Genomic DNA, 19,728 nt, shown 5'->3' with positions numbered 1-19,728 from the left:
GAGAAAGGGGAACCCTCCTCCATTGCTGCTGGGAATGTAAACTTGTACAACCTCTTTGGAAATCAATCTGGTGCTTTCTCAGACAATTAGGAACAGTGCTTCCTCAAGATCCAGCTATACCACTCCTAGGCATATATACAAAAGATGCTCAAGTACACAACAAGCACATTTGCTCAACCATATTCATATCAGCTTTATTTGTAATATCCAGAAGTTGGAAACAACCCAGATGTCCCACAGTTGAGGAATGGATACAGAAATTGTGGTACATTTACACAATGGAATACTACTCAGAAATTAAAATAAGGAAATCATGAAATTTGCAGGCAAATGGTGGGAACTGGAAAAGATCATCCTGAGTGAGGTATCCCAGAAGCAGAAAGACACACATCATATATACTCACTTATATGTGGATATTAGACACATAATATAGGATAATCATACTAAAATCTGTACACCTAAAGAAGCTAATCAAGAAGGAAGACCCTGGGTAATATGATCAGTCCTCATTCAGAAAGGCAAACTGGATGGATATAGGAAGAGGGAAAAAAACAGGGACCAGGACAGGAGCCTACCACAGAGGGCCTTTGAAAGACTCTACCCTGTAGGGTATCAAAGCAGAGGCCGAGACTCATAACCAAACTTTGGGCAGAGTACAGGGAAACTTATGAAAGACCTGGAGGGGACAGGAGCTCCACAAAGAGAGAAGAAACAAAACAAAACAAAAATCTTGGCCTAGGGGTCTTTTCTGAGACTGATACTCCAACCAAGGACCATTCATAGAGATAACCTAGAACCCCTGCACAAATGTAGCCAATAGCAGCTCAGTGTCCAAGTGGGTTCCCTAGTGATGGGAACAGAGACTATCTCTGACATGAACTCAGTGGCCTACTCTTTGATCACCTCCCTCTGAAGGGGGTGCAGCCTTACCAGGCCACAGAGGAAGACAATGCATCCAGTCCTGATGAGACCTGATAGGCTAGGGCCAGATGGAAGGGAAGGAGGACCTCTCCTATCAGTGGACTGGGGAGGGGGCATGGGAGGAGAAAAGGGAGGGAGTGTGGGATTGGGAGGGGATGAGGGAGGGGGCTACAGTTGGGATACAAAATGAATAAACTCTAATTAATAAAAAATAAATGAATTAAAAAACAAATAGTGCAAATAAAGAAAGACTTAAAGGGAATTAACTTCCCAATGATTGTTTATTTTTTATTTTAATTTCTTTTTTTTTGCAGTTTGTTCATTATATATCCAGATTGAACCCCCCCTCCCTCAACTCTTCCTAGTCCAACACTGCCTTCCTCTTCCCCCTCCCCTTCCCCTAGTCCGAAAGGGGACTATTGACATCTGCCCATAGCTTATCAAGTCGCATCACGACTTCCTGGATCTTCTTCCTCTGTGGTCTGGTAAGGTCATATGGCCTGGGGCAAGTGATCTAAGAACAGGCAACTGAGTTCATGACAGAGGCAACCTCTGCTCCCCTTACTTGGGCACCCACATGGAGACTGAGCTGCCAATAGGCCACATCTGAGTCCGGGGCCTAGGTTCTCTCCATGCATGGTCCTTCGCTGGTGCATCAATCTCTGCAGGACCCATTGGGCTCAGAGTTTTTAGCTTTGTTTGTCTCCGTGTGGGGCTCCTGTCGCCTCCATGTCCTTCTCTCTCTCCTTTTTTTTAATTCTTTATTAATTATACTTTATTTACTTTGTACCCCCCTTGTGGTTCCCTCCTCCCGTCCCAATCCCTCCCTTCCTCCACCATCTGCATGCATGCCCCTCCCCAAGTCTGAACTGATTGGCCTGCTCTTTGATCACCTCCCCATGAGGGGGAAGCAGCATTACTAGTCCACAGAAGAAGACAATGCAGCCTCTCCTCCTTTTCTTACATAAGACTCCCTGTGCACTGCCCAAGTTTGGTAGTGAGTCTCAGCATCTGCTTCAAACCCATAATGGGTGGAGCCTTTCAGAGGACCCTCTACTGTGGGATCCCATCCTGTTTCCTCTCTTCCACCGCTTCTGGTGTCTGTCCTGTTTGCCTTTCTGAGTGAGATTTAAGCATCCTCCCTAGGGTCCTCTTTAGTGCTCAGCTTCTTTTCTATTTTTAATTTAAAATAACTTTAGATTGTACTTTTTTGTTTGTTTATTTTTGAGACAGGCTTTCTCTATGTACCTTTAAAATGGATGGGAAAATCTGAAGAGGTGTTTACAATTTTTCCTGATATCATCAGAACTACCCAGCAGCTGGAAGCAGACAGCAGGAAGAAGACAGCAGGAAGAAAACAGCAGGAAGAGGGCTTCCACCAATACATATCTCCATCGAGGAGCCTCCTCACCATGGCTCTCTGACACCCTTCAGCCTTGGAGACATAGAGGAAGCAGGTTAGGCAGCTCAGTGCTATGTGGGATTAGGTCACATCAACATGCCGGTTGGGGGCCTTATTTAAGGTGGAAAGAAAAGCAAATTTTCTGAGTGGTAATTTTTGTCACTCATTTCGTCTGGAATCTTTTTAACTATAGGGAGAATTTAATGATGTCTTTGTTTTTGAGAGCAGTTGTGCTATTCCATGCCCAAGTATTGAGTTCTCAGTGATTTAGATTTTGTAGTTCTGTCTCCGAAATTATTTCTTAAAAATCACCTAAGGAAGCTCTAAGCAAGAAGGAGGATCCTGGGAAAGATGCTCAGTCTGCATTCAGAAAGGCAAATGAGACAGACATTGGAAGAGGGAGAAAACAGGACAGGAGCCTATCACAGAGGCCTCTGAAAGACTCTACTCAGCAGGGTATCAAAACAGATGCTGAGACTCATAGCCAAACTTTGGGCAGAGTGTAGGGAATCTTATGAAAGAAGGGGGAGATAGACTTGGAGGGAAAAGGAGCTCCACAAAGGGAGCATCAGAACCAAAAATCTGGGCCCAGGGGTCTATTCTGAGACAGATACTCCAAACAAGGACCATGCATGGAGATAACTTAGAACCCCAGCAAAGAAGTAGCCCAAAACAGCTCAGTGTCCACGAGGGTTCCCCAATAATAGGAACAGGGACCTTCTCTGACATGAACTCATGAGCTGGCTCTTGGATCACCTCTACCTGAAGAGGGAGCAGCCTTACCAGGCCACAGAAGTCCTGAAGAGACCTGATAGACTATGGTCAGATGGAAGGGGAAGAAGACTTCCTCTATCATTGGACTGGGGGAGAGAGGCATAGGAGAATAAAGGAGAGGGAGGGTGGGATTGGGAGGGGATGAGGAGGGGCTACAGCTGGGATACAAAGTGAATAAACTGTAATTAGTAAAATTTTAAAAAAGTAAAGAAAAAAAATTTCTGCCATGTTCCTCGTAGGACCATGTTGTTAAACATTGTCGTTGGCACTATTTGGGGTAGGAAGGTTGTTGAACCTTTAGAAATTGGTCCTCAGTAAATAGGCCTTGAGGTTTTATTATAGCTGAACCTACTTTCTACTCTCTGCTTCCTGTTCTCTCAAAATGAGGAGCCGAGGAAACCCAGTTTCACACTTTTACAATCATAGAGCCCTCCCCATCTTGATGGACCATATCCCTCAAACTATGAGCCAAAAAAAACCCCTCCTTTCCTTAAGTTGACAGGTATTTGGTCACAGAGATGAGAAAAATAATAGAGATATCGATATACTTTTTATTACTGTACTCAGTAATTTCATTTATAATTCTATGTGTATTTGTGCTATAACCCTAGGTTTCAAGTTCAATTCATCTTGGACTTTCATTCTCTATGTGGAAGAGAAAATACACCTACAAATTTAAAGTATACATTCATACTCATATTAATTAATGTATACCCAAAATATAGTTAATGATGTTAAATTGTTGATCATCATTTGTTTATTTCATGGACAGTGAGAAAACTTTAAGGTCTTAAAAGAGAAAATTAATGTTTCATAATAACATAATATTTTGAATTAAATATTGTTATGGCCTCGAAAAATTATCTCTGCCCCATTTGCCATTTTTTTCTTTTTGAGATGCCAGTTTCTAAATGACTCATGTTTTGACTCTTCCCACCGCCTGTAGTATGTTTCATGATTTTCTTCTCATATATAATTCTACCTATGTTTGTTCAAACTTATTTTTCCCATTTACCAACCATTGCCTTAATATGTCTAAAATTATGATGAATTTGTAATTTCAGTTGTTACATTTTCCAGCTCTAGAATGCTCAATAGCCATTTTATTTATGTTTTCTTAATCTTCCATTTTTGTACCTAATTTATTAAACATATCATAATATAAAGCTTTCATCTAATGACTATTATATGTACATCTTCTATGAGTCTATTTCTATATTCTGTTTTGTTAGCTCGACTTTTGATAGTTTAATCATGACTACTGGGATAGTGCGTGATTTCAGAAGACACTGGAAAAGAAGCCTACAGCAATTTACCCTAGAACTTTCAAACTGAAATCAATAATTTGTTTCTGATTTTCATTACAGTGGAAAGACACTGAAACAATTTAAGTGGAAAACTATATTTACCCTTTATAAAGATTGTTCTCATTTTGACACAAGCGAATGAATTAGAATCAAGAATAGAGACATCGAACTCATGGATAAGGTTTTCGGGAATTCATCCAGAAAGGTGTGAGATGCAGGGTAGGGTTTATGCTGAGAGTGACAGAAAAGCTGTGTGCACTGGAAGTGCTTAAGAGATAGAAGCAAAGGGTGGCGGTCAAGCTTTGGTCCTCAGACATGGAATAGAGATAAAATGGAGCCATTTACTAATGGAGCTAGATTGGGGTTATCAAAATCAGGAGAAATGGAAGAGTTCACTTGGATGTGAGGAGTTTTGAGTTGTTTGTGAGTTGCCCTAGCAGAGGTGGTTAGAATGTCCAGCAGAAAAGTTACACCAGGAGTGGACAAACAAGGTGCGAGGCTGGGCCCTATGGGAATCAATGAATACGCACAGGAGAGTGTGAAGAGTGAGGGAGAGCGTTCCGGAAGAGACGGAATTAATTAAGTCAGGGTGGCACATTTGGGAGGGCAATGTAGTCTTCACGAAAATAGTTCTTTGAGACCTGGTTGTTGCATAAAACAGCAAAATTCCAAGCATGAATAAATTCTAATAGGGAGGAATGAACAAAGCCAGAGAATTGAAGAGACAAGAGAAGGAAGTCAAATTAACAGAAAGTTCTCTAAGAAGACTAGAAGAGATGGATTCCACAGCTCAGGAAACAATTCCCAGACTGCTAAGAGCCAAAATGGAAGCCAGGTACGTCAGTGCACACCTTTAATCCCAGCACTTTGGGAGGCAGAGGCAGGCAGATCGTTGTGAGCTTGAGGCCAGCCTGTCCTAGAAGGAGTTCAGGACAACCAAGGCTACACCATAAAATGTGAGAGTACAGTCCAGGGACTAACTTTGATGCGAAGGTGTGGGAAGTCTCTCTTTATGTGGATGTTGTTTTTAGCACGAGTTGACAGAGGCTTGGGCATCTGCTGCTTTCAGCTTCAGGGAAAGTATTTTAAAGGATTATGGTTGGTCTGTGTCACAGGAACCATAATGCTTCATGGCTTAACTCTCCTCAGGATGGCTTTCTACTTTATTGACACAGTTCAAAGGAGATGGATGGGCAAACTGTAAAGGAAAATAATTTGTCCGGCAGATGCCTTTACAGCAGTAGGTGAAAGATGCAAAGGATGGTGGTAAGCGAGCTGGACGGTGCGGAGGGGAGGAGGCGGAGCAGGAAACAGCCGAGGGTCAGCAAAGCCTGCATGCTGGTTTCAGCCACTCTAGGAGCCGGTGGTCGAGAACTCTCACCTAAGTGACTGAGATTATGATAATTTTTAACTTACGTATCAGTAAAATGCTTTCTTGGACATTTTTTGTTTATATTTCTTTTTGTTTTAAAGGTACTGTTAATCTTGATTTAGGAAATGCCTCAGCGTTGGATAAGCGAAAATGAGATCAATTTTGAAATTGTTGAGTTCACAAAACTGATGGTAAATCTGTTAGACGGTCAAATCACTTGAAAGTTCTAGCAAATACAACTAAATGTATAATCCATAATGTATATATTCATCCTTAATGTATAAATTCATACAACACTGAATGACTTTAACTCAGTGATTATGGTTTGAATGACAAAACTATTTGAAGATAAGCTCGAAAATATTTGAGTTCTGTACCCAGCGCTCTCTTAGTACTGCAGTTCACGGCACCTGGGGAAAAAGCCACACTTACACAGGTGAGGCAGTCTTACCTGTCAATCCCTGTACTGGGCAGTCCCTGCACAGGCCACAAGGTGGCAGCAAAATAGCAAACTAATTACCGCGGGAGACATGCTCTTGAAGGCAGTGTGCGGTTAGAACACTTGAGTTACACCTCTTGTATCTTACATATTTTTATGAATGCATAATCTTTTATTGTACATTTTCTGTCCTACTATTATTTCTGACTTGCAAAAACAGGAAATATGAGTACTAATGCGCATTCAAGGCTCATGACACCACAGTTAAACATTGTGTATAAATTTGTTTTAATATGTTGCAGTTTGATAATTTTATTTGAACCATGTATTTGTTTGAGAAAGTGTGTTGTTATGTTGTTCAGGCTGACCTTGAACACCTGCCTCAGCTATCCCTAGTGCAAGGATAAGGAGCACAGACAACTATGCCTGCTCACTTTTTTCTCAATACAATAATCTCATTAACAAAAAGTAAATTTAGTTTTGTAGGGATGGTGATCTAAGCAGTAGCTTAGCATGTACAATGCTTTTATCCACAGGAATAGACTCTCTCTCTCACACACACATACATACACATGAAACACAAATACGCTCAATAACTTCATTCGTTGTCTGTTGGAAGGAAAGTGTTTAAAAGCATCATGAAGGATTCTTGTGCGGTAAATTCTAGTTACAGCAACTCCCACTGCAGGTGGGATGACAGCTTTAGCCAGCAAAAAAAAGCCACAGAACGCCCAGTTAAGTTTGAATCTCAGATGCACAGGAGATGTTTGGTTTAAGAAGTTTGTTCCGTACAACTTTCGGACATGCTTATGCTAAAATTCTTCAATTATTCATTGTGGTTTACCTGGCAATTCTGTTGGAGTGAAAGAACTGGAAAGAAATACAAGTCGTTGAGAACATGAGGGAAAGCTGACTCAAAGTTGAGAAGTCTTGAGAATGCAGGAGCCAGTGAACGAACGGACTGCTGAGGGTCTTGACCTAAGTTCCCTCCTGTGGGCACTTCTCTCGTATGTCCAGGTAAACGCTGTGGGTGTGGTCGGCCAACTGTGGCGAATTACCGTCTGTGCCACACAGGGACTGCTGATTTTCAAACAACAGCATGCAACAACATATATTTAAAGCTAACTGAGTATTGGATGAAATTGAATAAATAAGTACAATGCAGGCGTTTTGGGGTCTTACTCAGGGTTGTCATTATGGAAATCTGTCATTAGAGCATCAAGGTTTAGAAATGCCATTTTAATTACATTTAATTCAACAAACATGTCTGGCAGAGGGTTGATGGGAAGATGCAGAGATTGGTGGGATGCTGCTGTTACCCAGGCCAGTGAACAATTACAGACAAGACAGAGACTCAAATGACACATCCAGTTGGGGGTGTGTCTCAGCCGGGGTCTGACTGCAGTGTGTGTGTGTGTGTGTGTGTGTGTGTGTGTGTGTGTATGTATCAGCTGGGGTCTGCCATGTGTGTGTGTGTGTGTGTGTGTGTGTTTGTGTGTGTGTGTATCAGCCGGGGTCTGCCGTGTGGTATGTGTGTGTGTGTGTGTGTGTGTGTATGAGTGTGGCCATGGGCTCAGCCGGAGTCTGACTGCCGTGTGTGTGTGTGTGTGTGTGTGTGTGTGTGTGTGTGTGTGGCCATGGGCTCTAACCCGGTATCCAAACAGACATGATGCAGTTGTAATGGCAAAACTCTATCAGTTTTTTCCTGGGATTTAGCTTTTGGTCAACTTGTGCTTTCCCTTGTGCCCTGAATGTGCTCTCCATCCTCCTCCTAAGATTTTTCAAATTCAGAGTTTAATGTTAAAGGTTCAGAAATCTCCATTTTCAGCCTTACTTCTCCCCTTGACGTTTTCGTTAATTTATTTGCATGGCCCCAGAGGCAGTGCCCAAGTTCCACTCACACTTTTCTCCCAGAGTATTTGTTCCTTCCTTGCCAGTCTGAGTCACCAGCATCTCTCTTCATATGGTTATAGATCCTTGAATCATTCTCCTTTTCCTAGATTTCTCTCCCAAGCCAATCAGCACACCCTCCAATGCAAAGGTCTCTGAACTGAATCCTTGCTTCCAGCAGCTTTCAGTTTTTATTTGCTTTCTTTGTTCTTTTGTTTGCTTTTGATGGTGGGGCTAGACCTAATCCAGGGTTTCACCCTTACTAGGAAAGTGCTCTACCGTTGATCGTATTCCCACCGCTGGGTTTTTCTAAAAGTTAGAGATTTATTGAAATTATTTAGAGATCTATTAAAATAATTTTAAAAAATTATCTATTTATTTTTCGATTTTAATGCTATACTAATTATTTGACTCTGAGAATAATTCGTGAATTTGACATTGATGGATAGGAAGAAAACATAAATAAGCAGCCAGGGAAAAAAGGCTCGAGAGAGGATTAGATGCGGAAGGGCAGGCACTGGAGATAGAAAATCTCAAAGTAGACAAACAGACAAACAAAACCATGCTGAGTGGTCACCACTCAATATCCGGTCAGATGGCTGAGCTAGGCTGGTAAGAACGGTTAGTGATGTCACTTCTCCAGGTTATAGAAAGATAAGGATGACACCTCTCCCAGTCAGGACCTTAGCGAGATGAAGTCGTGCTCTCCTTAGTATGCTGGCTCCGAATCGCGTCTTTCAGGAACACCAAACTACAATGACACGCTCTAACACGTCATAAACAAACAAACGAGAAAACGGTGTAACTCCAGACGCAGGGGACCTCACGCCATCTTCTGGTCTCTGCAGGAACTGCACAAATATGCAGACCCATGTGCAGGCAAAATTCACACTCATAAAATTTAAAAACTTATGTAAGTTAATTCAAGACACGTAATAAAATATACCCATCACTGTGTCTTATTTAATGAAGCACAAAACTAGGAGAAACAAAGAAATCACTCCTGTTAGTGTTAATTTTGTAGAGCTAAGGCAGATTTTTTTTTTTACTATGACATTTATTTATTTACTATTTACTTATTTGCAAAATTTGTTTTACACTCAAAAAGGCTACACTCAGTATTAGTGTCAAAATTTTCTAAATCAATTGTACCTAAGCACATAAGCATGCAAGGTCTGAAGGAGGTCACCTTTGACCCAAATTTTCAACATGACAGATGCTTCTCCTGTGTGTACCCCTCGTCTTCCAGCTCTATGACTCTGTGGATGTTATGTACTAAATAAACCTTGAATCTCCACTGTCCCTTCTCCCTATACCTTGTCCTATAGGTTGACTTTGGAAGTCCAAACAGTAACACAAAAATATCTCTGAGCGCTCTCTCTGTCCCAAGCTCTCAGTGGAAGGCAGAGGACATAATGGGTAATGAAAAAGTGAGCAGTGATACCCAACAGCAAAGGCTTTGGATGCCCTTGGGGTAGAAGTGGAGGTATTTTTCTGCTCAAATTGCTGGGACGGGTCGAAAGACAAGCTCGTCAGGCTCAGCTCAAAGGCTCCATTGGTCAACAGGAAGCGCACAGTCCTTTGAGGTCTTACAAATAGGCCTTGAGGACACTCTCACAAGGGACAGTGACAACTCAGAGATTGAACTGAAATTAACCCCCTTTGGGGAAAACACAGATGCCTCCAGATGCTTTACATTCTTTTACTTAAAACAAAACATTTACTTTACGAGATAAAGGGCTTGAAATGTAAATGCAGGAGTAGAACTCATGGTTGGATGTAGTGAAGAAGTCAATAAACCAGAAGAGCAGCTGGTCCCCTGGGAAGAGGAGGCTGGAGAGCCTTGGTCTCAGTTTACTGTATACAGGGGCCGGAATGTTTGGAGAAGTGCAAAGAAAGGAGGCACCAGAGAGTGGGGAAGGTGAATTTCACCCCTTTGGCACATTGGAGTTGTGATTCATATGTGCCCATCTGTGTTTTCCACTAACCTAAGAACACTTACACTAATTATTGCTTAGCACTTACATGAGGCTTGCTCAGTGCAAATAGTTAGCACCAAGTCTTCCTTGCTCACTCTGAATTTTAAATGTAAACTAGTAGATAGCACGGGTACAAAGAAGCAAACTTGCATTTCCTGTTTATCTGAAAGAGGTATTGTCAGCACCTTGTGCCTTCTGGGGTTCTGGGGTGTCATGCTGTCTTCTTAGGCTTAACCATGCTCACACAGCCAAGAAAACCCAGCTGCTTGAAATGGAAGTGCCTTTCAAAGAAACAGCTTCAGATCCATCTCCATACCAGAAAAAGGACTCTAAATTTTTGGGCTTGTTTCTGTCACTCAAAGTATACATCAGGGTTCTGCAATGTGTTAGTCCCAGTACCATCAATTTTGATTTTCTGATTATTTTAAAATGGATTTTCCTAAAATAAAGTATGGGGCAAAGTTAGAGTATATAATACTGCTAAAATGACTGACAAATAGCTTCTGCTTGGTCAGATTTTGGTGACTGAACAGGTGGATGCTTGAAAAGGTCAATTCTCAAAACTTAAAAGTCAGAACAAGAAAGAGTCATGTAGTATGAAGATGAAGATCTACAATCATTCATAAGAATGAAGAAATGGTTTAATTTAACTGGAGTTTTCAGAAATTAGAATTTAACAACCAATTAAATAATTTTGAATTCGCTTTGGAATTTTAGAATTGACGGATAGAAGAGAAGTTTCTGTTACCCTAGGGAACAAAGTCAAACCTTGTTCTAAATTATTTTTATCCCATAGGCTTTTGTTTTCATCCTTAAAGAGCCTCCTGGTCTTCTAGCAATGTGCTTCCCTCATGTGTATAAGGCTCTGGGTTTAATTTCCAGTGACATAGATAGACAAAAACAAGCAAGTGAGCAAGCAAAAAAACAAATCTTTAAAAAGGTGAGGTGAATTTGGGAATCAAAATAAAATAAGCTTGGCTTTCTTTGAGAAACACAGCTAAAAGTCTTAAATCACCTACCCAATCATCATGAATGGGTGAAGACATCACACAGAATTCCTCACGCATAAACCAGCTGCAGCCACAGCACACCTTTAGAGAGAGTTGCTCCAAGTTCCCTCATGAAATGGAGTCTGTCCAGCATCCCAACGTCATCAGAAGACTTCAGTTCTCCTCTAACAGCTTTGCGATCCATGCCTGAACTTCCACTTTCAGGGCACCCAACTTTCAGTGCGTCTCTCCCCGACCCTCACACTGAGTGAATACGGGATTTCCTCTCTGTCACATGGTGGCCAGATGAAGTACTGACATTCTTTTTTCTTCCCCTTGTTGGCAAAAATGAAGATAAGACTTCTCATTCTACATGAGTGATGGCCTTGAACCTGTTGTCACCTCTGTTCAGTTGAGACTCCAGTTTGTTTACATTCATGAAAGAGTACTTGGTGAATGGGTGTCTTTTTGTCACTGTATGGGTCCCAGTGCTATACAAGGACACACAGAAAACAAAGCCAGACCTCCTGTCGGGAGGGTTCCTATTTCACGGCAGCAGGCCTGACTACGCTTGCCTATGACATCTTGAAAGCTTAGCAAGTGACCCGTTCATCAGATTGTTCCCACTGAGGCATTGTACTTTCCAACTGGGCTTCACAACACGTTTTTATCAATGTCCTTCTACTCAATGCTGCAAGGAACCCATAGGAGTAGTAATTCATCTATCTCGGGCTGGAGAGATAGCTCAGAGGTCAAGAGCACTGGCTGCTCTTCCAGCAGAGGTCCTGAGTTCAATTCCCAACAACCATAAGGTGGTGCACAACCATCTATAATGAGACTTGGTGCCCCCTTCTGGCGTGCAGCTGTATATGCCAACAGAACACTATATATACTAAATAAATATTTAAAAAAAATAGCTCATATATCTCTTAGAGAAAAAGTGTTTCGAATCAGTAGTACACGAATGACCCTCCATGTTATCCCAATGCCACTGTCAAACAGTGATTCTGCACTGTAGACATGCCTGTCCCAGAAGAGTTTTCTGTCATATGAACTTCAGAGATTCAAGGTCCTTGTTTTAAAATTTCATGTGAGCAATCGGGGTGGGTAAACTTGCCCTCTATACAAGTTATCAGTGTTTAAAAGCATTTCATAAAATATACCTCATACCTCAAGGCATTTTTGGTTATCCTTGTCCATCTGTTTAAAAACATAAAGAATATGCAGGAAATTGTACTGTCAAAGGGTCTGTCAAGCCTTTCAACTAGCAATTCCTTATCCAAACAGACTTAGCAACAACAAACTGTACTGAAATTTGTTTCTACTTGAGAAAGTAATCCAGGAGAGTGCTCTCTCTACCTTTCTTTGAACTGTATAATAATATCTCTGTACTTTAGAAGCGAGTTGTGTAATTAAACTGTTTAATATGCTCAAGAAGGCAGAAAGTTGACAGCAAATTAACCGATGGAGAGTAAAGTGATTTTAAGTGCAACCACTGGCAATTCAATAAGCTAGTCAGTGAGGCCATGATTTTTAATTTACATAAAAATTACACTTATTTTCATTTCTGTTCTTAGCACCTACCCCACAGACTGCCATTTAGATAAGCAAACTAACTAGTCAGTTTTCATATAATTGACCCCCAAACCAGTGAATTTTAGAGGCTTGCAAGAAAGCCTTCTATACACAGCCACTAGGTGGCGATGAGGAACCATGCTTTTCCCTAAACCACGGCCCCTCCCGTCCTAGCGTGAAGGAAGAGCTGCGTTCTTAGTTTATAGCATCGTGCCCTCTCTACACCTAACATTGTTTAATCAGCTCTTTCCTCCAGTCCTCCTCAGATGCTAGTGATTGAATTTTCTCTTATGGTCATATTTCTGTTTTTCCTTATTTCCCCTAACATTTTGTTGCCTTTTGAATGACAGGGCAAGTAAATTTAAATGACATAGAGTAAGTGATGTGGTTAGTAATAATGACGGCAGGTAGTTGGGAAACTAATTGGAAGAAATAGAAGACTATGATGTAAAAAAAAAAAAATGTTTCCCAGGTTGCCCTTGGCTGCTACTGGAATTTTAATTGGTGGGATATCATTAATCTCCAAACTGTAATCTGGAAAAATAAAACATGTCTTGGGTTAAAGGAAATGAAAACTGGTGTTAGAAAAAGAAGTCATTTCCTGAATATGATCTGTGTTCATCTTTACGAAGATGAAATGCAAAGACACTCCAATGTCTTCTTCAGGAAATACCAGCGCTCTACACCCAGAGCGCTAAAAGAGAGGACTGTTCAGAAACCCATGGACTATAAAGGTATTTTTCTGTATACTCTGAATGTATTTATACTGGATGTGATACTTACTCCCAAAGGAAGGAAAACGAACTGAAACCACTAGGGACATAATGACTCGATTCTTCTCTGTGAAGGTTTCTTCAGTACTTCTAAATTACTGTCAGTTATTCCTCTCAGAGACAGTGCCTTGTTGGAAATAAATGGCTCACTTCATAAGGACACGAATTTCCCCCTGTCTCAGAGCCTCCAGAGCACTGGGCATGCCTGTTTGGAGTACTGGCCTCTGGGTCCATTCCCCACATGCCCTGCTGGTACTTGAGTTTGGTGCCTTTCTTCTAATCCTTCAATTAGCTCTCAGAAAATTTAGTTTTTATTTATTTTTTTCTACTTCTAAGCAATTTACAGTTTACTAAGGAAGTCACTACAAGGAAAAGAAAGTAAAATAATGTCATCACTTAGCTGAAACTGTTCATGTCTGTATCTGTATACATATAAAACTAAAGACTAAAACTTAATAGTCAAAAGTCCTTTGACAAATGTTGTGTTTCATTAAATAAAGGGAAAATACTCTCATTCAAATAAATAAATAAATGAATAAATCCCTGATGATATATTTTTATTAGATAGAAGTTCTACTTTATATCATTAAAATGTGTATCAAGTTACTGAAAACTTTGGATACTGAAATAATCAAATAGAAATGGTTACCAGATACTACATTTGGAAAGAATAAATATTACATTAACTAGAAAATTAATTCACAGACTTTATTTCTTCATAACCATTAGGTTCTGAGCAGCCAGCCAGGATGTTTGATTTTATGACATCACACTGGACCACTTACAGGAACATTTTCCACCCTCAGGATCCCAAAATGTACTGGCTACTTTGTGTACTTTTCCAGTGATAAATGAAAACAAAACAACTTCTTTTCAAACGAATAGACTCTGTGACTGGAACACAACAGGCATATTCAGCTGAAGAGGACAACTTAATCTATCCCCAGGCGTTCAGGTTGCTTTCCTTAACTCCTTAACGAGTAGCTTCAATGTGAAGATAACTCCTTTAGGCAACTTTTTAAAAAGGATTATTAACAGCTGTGACTTGGATTTTTTTCACACATTGATAATGTACATTGGCATCATTTTCTACAAAAATGGATCATACTTATCTGTTCTTAATTTTAAAATTACCCAGAGGAGACCTATGCGCAGCATGATCTTCCAAAGGCTGTTAATCTAACAGGTATTACCTCTGACTGGAGTAACTTCTTTTTCAAATAAACCTGTATATCCCCTAAGACAGAAGTCATAAATCTGGTGTGGACATTCTCGTTCCTCAGCTCTCCAGTCTGTGCTACCCTTTTCTCATCTAAGCTGCTATAAAACCGCTTGCTGAAATACAGATGGAAAAGCCACCATTTGGAACAGTGCGCCTCTCAGATTGATAGCAAAAGCTAAGGAAACTTGAGTTAATTCTTTCTTCGGGTCCAGACCCAATCTGTTTATTGCAATGATATTTTATCTGACAATGAAGTTTGAAAAGTGAGGGTGCTATGTTAAATAAAGACTGATGAAAATAATAATAAAAAAAATTGTTCCCTAAGTCTACGTGCTGCTCGCAAATATTTACGGCACCAAGATATGTCTGAACGAGAGGGAGGGAAAAACCCACCAAACAGAAATGCTGGAAGTTTTACCTTGTCCTGAAATCCAGTTCAGAGGTTCGGAGTCCCGCTTAGTTGGGAGCTGGAGAAGAAGTGAAGCCACGGGCCCTCCTCACCTTAAGTCTGTCTCTGAGCAAGTGTGGGTGTGGGTGTGCGCGTCCGAGCGCGTGTGTGCAGAATGTCTCTTTGTGGTGCTGGATGGCAGAGGTCCTGATCCGGGGATGAAGGAGGCACTTCTCACCAAGAGCAGAAGAAAAGCAAAGCGTCACCAGGAGAGTCCTCCTCCCAGATTCTCTAATTACAGCCTAACTGCACTTCATGCAAACTTCAGGGGGGGAGGGCGGGGCAGCTCTGTGCCCAGACCTTGTAAAACAGCAGTCTCTAAGAGGACTTTCCCTCGGCCCAGATCCGGACCATTCCGCTCTGGAGTTCAGGAAAAGCAGCAGGCCCAACCACAACCCTCGCCCCCCTTCACCTCCACTCCAGCACCACACCTCCTGCTCGCTGTCTACCCGGGGCATGTCCGCAGGAGACGTTGCCTGGGGTCTGTGGGAGCAACTGTAGCCTCTACTGACTCCCCTACACAATTGTCACCTTGTATCAAAGAAAATCCAAGAGAGGGGGGGGGTCTTTTCTCTACACACAAGTGTGACAACAACGCACCAAACTTCCTAAACCTTTACCCATATTGCTTGTTCTTCCCAAATTGTTGGCTGTTAGACCAGTATCAATGTTGGACTAAATCTCCGTTAACCCACAGCTGCTATTGCGTCCTTAGATGATCGCGCCTAAGGACCTGGGTTTATTTATAAAGTGAGGAATGTAAGGGGAAGACTGGGTGGGTGGGGTTGGATTATAGATTCACACTCAGGATTAGAACCAGATGTCACAGGACGCGCGCGCGCGCGCACACACACACACACACACACACACACACACACACACACACTTAAAATAATTACTGGAGAAGATGCTGGGACACACAAGAAAACGCCTCCTGAACAAATAGACATTTATTTATAACTCGAGGGAGAGTGTATAGGTCCATTGATTCCCGCCTTGAGTAACCAAGGGGTTTGGCGAGGAAACGGCTTCGTATTTCAATAACAGAGCCACCTTTGATTGGGCCTAGGAAAGGTGGAAAAACGAAGAAAGAACGGAATAAAGTAACACCGCAGGAAGCACATGGCTGTGGAGGCAGCAGGGGAAGGGAACTTCTCTGGCTTTTGGGCTGAGGACACGTAAACAAGCCCTAGGGGCCCACGGGCAGGGGAGGAGAGAGCCGGCGCCCGAGAGCGGGCGCAGCGTGTGGGCGAGCGCCCTGATCTCCGCGGACGCCGAGCGGGGAGGAGCGGCGGTGCAGGGGGCACCAGGGACTGAGGAAGGGGGGCCCCGAGCTCTGAGCTCTGGGCAGATGAGCTAGTGAGGACCAGGCGGAGGAGGGTGATGGGGACTGCGGGTCGGGAGGTGACTGGGCAGGAAATCTGAGTCCTTTGGCTAGCAGAGAGCGGCGCTATTGTCTTAGAGATAAAGCCGAAGGGGCGCGTGGCCGCTGCTCGGTCCAGGACTGCAGAGGGGCGGTGGTGGAGGCAGTGTGGGGTCACCTCAGGGGCGGGGGACACATTCTCCCCGCCTTTTAGTGAATTCTTGCTTCCAGGACTGCCCCTCCACCTTCCACCCCCTAACCCTTGCTGCTTTCGGGATTTGGGTTCCTGTGGGATAGATTTTGCTTCTTTATTTTTCTGTTTTATTCTTATTTTGTAAAGACAAAGCATGTATCTCTAAGAAAAGACAGTTAAAATTTGAAATAGAATTCTTTAAAGTGAAGCCTGTATCCAGCAGGCAACCAAATACCTTTCTTTCCAGTCTGGGCGAAGCGCGGGCCTTCCTTCTACTCGGTTCTCCAACCAGGGAAGAGGTTGCAGGTTTTGCAGTTTTATGTCAATCATTTGGTGGCTCCTGAGACAGCTGGTCTTTAGTTCCCACATTAACCGTCAGTAAAAACAAGGCACAACTCTTGTTTTTTTTTTCAGCTAAGAAGGATCTCTGTGCAATTTCTTGAAAACGTTTAGGGTGGTGGGTCTTTTAAAAATCGTCAAAGAATTATATTTAAAAGCAAATATATTACAATTTTTATAGTAAAGCACCATCCAGGTGGTAAGGCCGGTTACGAACGGCCGTGGAAGTGGATAGAGTTTAAATGCGACTCTTGCTCCTTCAGTTTAAAAATGTGATTTTATGCGGTTGCCTGGGAAGTAAATCAGATCTGATGAGTCAGGATGGCTTGTTCTCTTTCTCTGTGTGTGTGTTTTGTATTGTATACACTTATTCCAACAGTGTATTAGGCAAAGTTAATTCATTCTTGTCTTATCACACAAAATTTTGTTTTGAAAATTAGTCACACCATAACGAGTTTCACTAAAATTTATTAACTTGTATTTTATCATTATTTTAAGTATGACCTCATCAACTGAGGCAGTTTTTCAGAAGCGAGGGCCTCTTGCCTCTGCTACTCTGGACAAGCCACCCCATCCATCCTTCCTCACTCCTGGTGTGCTGCCTCCACTTCTCAGTCTTTGCCGAAACTTCTCTAGTCCTTTCTCACCACAAATATTTATCTTGCGGAGGGTGTGTGTTTTAAAGTGTTGTTCAGGATCGGTTGGACTGAAGTTATATATAATTCTAATCATTTTGGCCAGGTAATTTACTTTCTTTTTCTAAAAGATTTTGAGTGAGTGTGTGTGTGCTCAATGCATCAAAAATATTTTTTATAAAGGTACACACTATTTAGGTTAACTGTTCAAATTCTACATTGGAGCACAGATGTTAAGCTTAGGTTAACATAGCTACAATACTTGTATAAATAATTACAAAGCTATATTTTCTTCACTTAAAATATTTTACAGTGGTATAAATTATAAAAATTTAGATGATGTAAATATCTTTCCAAAGAAAACCATATCAAAAGCACTCTGTATTGAAGACTCCCTCTTATTATAATTAATATTACCAATTCAAAATGCCTTCATAAAGTGTACCTCTTCATTCTTTTGCTCATTGCTTATTTTAAGGTAATATACTAACTAGAGAAAACCAAACAATCTAGAACATCGAAACAGTTGTTTTGCCCAAATTCATCAACAAAAGAAATTTTTAGCTCTTTACGAATGGATGTGTGCAAAACATAAACATAGCAGTAACATTTCCAACATAAAAAATAGACACCTAAAAGATCTTTAGTCTTTGATATGGAATACATTTATTCTGAAGCATAATGTTATTCCCCCTGGTATATTATACAGCTAATAAATTGTACATTTATATTCAAATGGAGATTATCTCTATTCACCCACTCTTCAAACTCCCAAACAGGCTGTTCTATTATCCATTAAATTCCAGAGAAGTGCTTCTCTGTGAACTCTGGTTTCCTGGAATTTTTGCCTTGGGCTAATATTATACCTGGTTGAACATCTGTTAAGATAAAGGTGCAACTAGGAGCCCTGTGAGGCACCGGGGAGAAAAGCCATTTGACCTTTCTGTCTGAGGGCTCTGGACTTCATTAAAGCGCCTCTTGGGATTGCGGGCATAACCATGAGAGAGACATCATTTGTAATTAAATCCTTCCCACTGGCTATATTCCTGTTGAACTCAATGATTAAAATACAAATTCAATATTCTAAATGGTCACAGAGCATTTGATAAAAGGTTATTTTACACTTAATGCAACGGGGAAAGAAAGCTTTCCAAGGACCCACTTTCTGTACTCTCATTCAGCAACTGTTCTGCAGACCAACTCTTCAAAAGGGCAAACCAAATAATTAGGCAATAAATTGTTCAAATGTTAAGAGCTGCTCTTCTCCAGAAGCTGGTAAGTCCAAATGGATATCACAATGAGTGATAAATAGCCTCAACTCCAGAGAAGTACATGCCCACATGTGCCCCTGTTGGTGCGTTGGCTTTGGTTTCCGAGGACCATCAATCAACTTTCCTTTAATATGCTCTTCTTTCAGTGTTTTCTGTTTCCAGAGCATCTACGATGTTCCTTCATTTTCTTCAAATAAATTACCATGCATTTCATTATTAACTGTATTCTTCTCTGCTCATATTCAGTTCCATCTCTTTTAAAAAATACTAAAGTTTACACAATGATGACTAATTAGAAATGATGAGAACTAATTGGAGATGAAGTGCATCAAAATCAGAATTAAATGAAATTCAAAGAGACAGATGCACAGAAGTGTTCAAAAATAGAATATCCACTTAATGATGTGTTTTTAAATTTCTCCAAGTATTATACATCTTCTCCCTCCTTTACAGTTCCACATTACAAGCAAGAATATACTTTTGCTTTACTTGTATTTTTATTTACATTTCATGTATTGGTTTCTTGAGCCAAGTGTCGTATAAGCTCTCTGAGGACACAAATCATATCTCTGCATCTTCAGCTTCCCCATACAAAATTGCAGCTATTTAAACTTATAAAAAATGATTAATACTATCAACAAAGGTGATGGTGAGAGAGATTGTATAGAAAAAAATAAGAATAAAGGAGAGTATTGAATAAGTTACTTTAGAGTGTTTTGCATTTAATAGCCAATGGCATAAATAATAAATCCTCAAAGGTTGATTAATAATTTTATTATTGCTATTGATCTAGTATAATTAAAAGAAACATAATACATGTTTTTCTTCCATGCTT

General features: G+C 41.1%; 1 protein-coding gene across 1 annotated transcript in view; it reads right to left on the bottom strand.

Annotated features, from left to right (window-relative positions):
• Positions 1-15,262, bottom strand: part of Hapln1 (hyaluronan and proteoglycan link protein 1) — an 83,040-nt gene extending 67,778 nt beyond the window's left edge. The window contains exon 1 of the mRNA XM_060377744.1: positions 15,063-15,262. The gene's annotated coding sequence lies outside the window, so the exon portion shown is untranslated. The remainder of the gene's footprint in view (positions 1-15,062) is intronic.
• Positions 15,263-19,728: the final 4,466 nt, after the last annotated feature.

Source organism: Meriones unguiculatus, chromosome 2 (assembly GCF_030254825.1).
Source record: "Meriones unguiculatus strain TT.TT164.6M chromosome 2, Bangor_MerUng_6.1, whole genome shotgun sequence".
In the NCBI taxonomy this organism is placed as follows: Eukaryota; Metazoa; Chordata; class Mammalia; order Rodentia; family Muridae; genus Meriones; species Meriones unguiculatus.
This window is presented reverse-complemented; position numbering and strand designations above follow the sequence as displayed.